This window comes from Eubalaena glacialis, chromosome 12, assembly GCF_028564815.1.
Source record: "Eubalaena glacialis isolate mEubGla1 chromosome 12, mEubGla1.1.hap2.+ XY, whole genome shotgun sequence".
NCBI lineage: Eukaryota > Metazoa > Chordata > Mammalia > Artiodactyla > Balaenidae > Eubalaena > Eubalaena glacialis.
Window position 1 is genome coordinate 42,247,136 of NC_083727.1, and position 3,895 is coordinate 42,251,030.

At 40.0% G+C, this 3,895-nt stretch overlaps 1 non-coding gene across 1 annotated transcript; it reads right to left on the reverse strand.

The window, feature by feature from the left end:
* Positions 1-1,578: 1,578 nt before the first annotated feature.
* On the reverse strand, positions 1,579-1,641 carry LOC133102716 (U7 small nuclear RNA). The gene has a single exon (XR_009703063.1). It is a non-coding gene; the product is annotated as a U7 small nuclear RNA (small nuclear RNA).
* Positions 1,642-3,895: the final 2,254 nt, after the last annotated feature.

Here is a 3,895-nt window from a genome sequence, read left to right on the forward strand (position 1 = left end):
CTAGTACATAATTGTACTTAATACGTATCCGTGGAATATTCCAATGGATGGATGGGCAAACTCAAGTATACAATAAATCGTTGCTAACTATCCAGAGGAGCACATGATAAGTGCAAAATGAGTGGTTTTAGAAGTAAGTGCAATAAAGAGAGACTGCTAAGGGCTGGAGTCACCACTGATTTCTTCATAGGAGGAGAAAGAACTGGAGATGGTACTTGAAGATTGAGGAAAATTGGTTCAATAAAGAGATAGGATGAGTAGAGAATGTGGGTGGGTAAGCCAGGGTGCAGGGAGGCTAAAGGGGTCACAACTCAAACTAAAGTAAATTTGATGCCAATCGGATGTACTTTCTTCTATAGTCTTTTCTAAACATAGTATGTGGCAGGGATCTGATGACAACATTTGATGAATGAAGGATGGATGGATGGAGTGGAAGAATGTTAGGAATAAACTGTATTTTTTCCTAATAAAAAGAATTGGGTTTGAAATCATGAGACCATTTAGTCTCTACCTAAAGTTTAGTTTTTATTTTTTTAAAATGCTCTTAACTTTTATTCTAATAGCAGAGTAGATACTTATGGAAGATTTCACAATATTTGAAATTACATTTAATCAGCCTTAGACGGTGTTTTTTTTTTTTTTTTTTGTAAACCTGGAATCCAAGCCGTTCAAGGACTTATTGGGTAAACTCTTTCTAACTCTGCCCACCTAAAAAGAGCTCTAAGTCCATATCATTATTTCAATAGCAGTTCTGCAATAACAGTTAATGTTCTGTTACAATTTACTAACCTCTCTTACATATGTTGTCTCATTTATTCCTCAAAATACGACCTCTGAAGTAAATCTCCATTTTTAGACATGTAGAAACAGAGACCCAGCAGGCTCACTTCCTTCCTTCCTTCACCAGCCAATAAATGGTGTCAAACAATAATCAGTACCAAAGCCGCAAATAAGAAAGAGTTTTATTTGTGGTCTTAAGAACTGCAATTCAGGAGACACAGATTCCAGCAAGACACAGATTTCAGTAAGACTGAAAGTGTTCTGGGGAAGAGGAAGAGTCAGGGGCTTATAATGGCAAAAAGTCCCAAGGTTATTAGAGTTGCCCAGTGAGAATGGTGATTGACTCTGACACAAGTCAGGAAATATTTATCCTTAAGGAATGGTGAGTTATTTGGGGGAGGGATACCATAAGCAGATAGGCTATCTTGAGTTATTTTAGGGTAAGGGTCCAATCCATACCTTGAGTTTCTGGCAGACCTTCTGGATGACTTCGTTAGGACAATCAGTGGTCAAAAGGTCAGATTCCTTCCAGGCTGAGCCATGCATAGGTCACACTTCCTCAGCGGCCTCCTGGCTCCATTTTAGAGAGCTCTCTTAGCAATACTGACTCCTTTTTTATTTTCCTTCCACAATGGTAACACCTAGACCCCCACCCACGCCTTTCCTCAGCACCATCTTGCTTTGCTACTGTCACCTGAAGTCCGTAAAGAATGAGAAAAAAATGCCAAACTGTTGAACTGTGTACTGAAGGAGAGAATATAATGGTGAGTTAACATACTGAAGGATTTTTTTCTTCATGGGGGTTTTTCCAATGCGGACCGGAAAACGTGCTAGACAAATTCTAAAAGAGCTGTAACACTAACATATTGAAGGATTTTAACCCTGACAAAACATTAGTTGTCATTTGAATAAAAAGAAAATCTTTACTCTTTAACTGGAAGGGAAAAGAGTGTTCTTAGCTCAGCTACTCCATATTCATTATGTATATTTGGGGGAGCTTCTATATAATCTCCCACAAAGTCCCCCTCCTATTTTAAGTTCCCTCCCTGGAGCTAGAATGCTAGAGAAAAACTGTTATGGAAAACATAATTAAGCTTTCTCGCAGAGCAAATCCCACAAAGTAATGTATCATAAAGAAAAACTCTAACCCAATGTTCTTCCTACCTGAGAGTGTTAGGGAACCGTCGACCGAAACGGCCTGCCTTGGCCAGGCACGATGATAATAACCGTTTGCGCGAGCTGTCTCACCACAGGAGGCCCGGATTAGGAATATGGTGCTGCCACTGAAAACTAACCAGGAGAATTCGGGAGGGGCCCAGGGAGGGAGGAGACGCCAGCCCAAGATATAGGCCAGCCTCCCAGAAACCCTCATCCTGGAATCCATCTTGGCCGAGAGATGCGCGCGCCACCAGGAAACTCAGACCAGATATGGGCACAAGCAAGATGATTGGCCAGAGACAACCCGGAAAGCCAACCCCATTAGCATAAAACCTGAGACTGCGAGCCGGTGGCAGAGCGGTCCTCGTGGGGTCGCTCACACTGCTGCTCTCCACACGAGCACCCCTTCCCAATACAGTTTTTTGCTTTGTCAGTACATGTGTCTCCTTGGACAGTTCATTTCCGAGTGTTAGACAAGAGCCGACTCTCCGGCCCTAGAAGGGATCCCCCTTCCAGTAACAAAAGTACTAATTTAATTTTACAACAGAACAGCTTTAGGGATCTTAAGAGCAGGGTCAGGAGGGAGAAGAGGGCCCACCTAGTTGATCCTCTTACTCACCCCCTATTGATACAGGTTTGTTTCATAATAAGAATTATTTTGCACTTTGTGGAGTCTGGTTTTAAATGTTTCAAATTATAAAGCTTAGGCCACTTAGAATGGAAGAGTCTGTCTTGCGAATACTAATTAGTTTTAGTCCTCTTTCTCCCTTCACGGGAAATGAAAGTTGGGGTAATTTTTCAGGGTAAAATGAAATGTTAGGTGTCATAAGGCAGTCACGAATGGCTGGCATTTGGTACTTTACAAACTCAAGTATTTATAAACTGCAAATGCTTTATCCTTCCCACTTCTTCCACTTCTTTCTCTCTCCTCTAGTCACACTGACATGGTAACCATGTTCACCCAAAAGAGATGACATATGAAAATGTTAATTTGAGAGATTGTATTGACATCACTGTGGAATAAAAATGTTTGAAAAGTTACTGATACATGGTGCCAGGCATTTTGATGCCTTTTGCCACAAAGCAGAACTGCATATTCGCAACTATATGCAATCTGTTTCAAAGGTTTATTTATTCATCTGATACCTGGTTGTTAAAGGAGAATTACAATTGAACAGTAGACTCACTCTGATAGGCCAGGCTACTGGTCCCACATTCCCACAGCAAGCTCCTGAAGTGAGAACTTTGACATTTCTATTTTGATACCATCATGTCCGTGCAGCCTCATTGACACAGCATGTCAAAATGTACATTCACTGTTTTGTATTGCCAAGTAATTCCTGTGACCCATCTCTCTGACTCTCACTCAATATTTAACCCTTCCGCTGATTATGGGGCATTTTCACCTTCTAGCTGATCCATGTGTTCATTGTTTATGTTTGTAAAAATTCTTATATTTATTTCATTCTTAGAAGAAACCAAAAGTTGCTTTAATTTTAATCTTTGAGAAGCAGTTTAGCCCCTGAAGTTTGCTTGTTGTCTATCCCCCAAACAATCATAAAGAAAAAGCATATACTTTACCAAATAGTGAGAGGACTGTTAGAGAGTTCATTGAGATTTCCTGGGCACTTTGGAATGGAGAATAAGAGAATATATTTTGCAAGTCTGCCAAAAGAAAAAAAAAAGCTGTCCGTGCTCTAGATTTTCAAATAAAAAACAAAGAACCGTTATCAAGCAGGCAAATCAAATTATTAATTGAAAGTAAATGAAACAATATTATTTGCAAAATATTCAAGATTCACATGAATTCTCAGAGATTAAGTGACTAGTTAATACCTTGCTTAGCATGGTTAAGTCATCCTTTCTGAGATGAGTAAGTTCTGCAGACACAGAAGTCCGATTTTATGCAATTTGCCTATGTAGCAGGCTTGAATTTTACGCAGTCACATAACTCAGG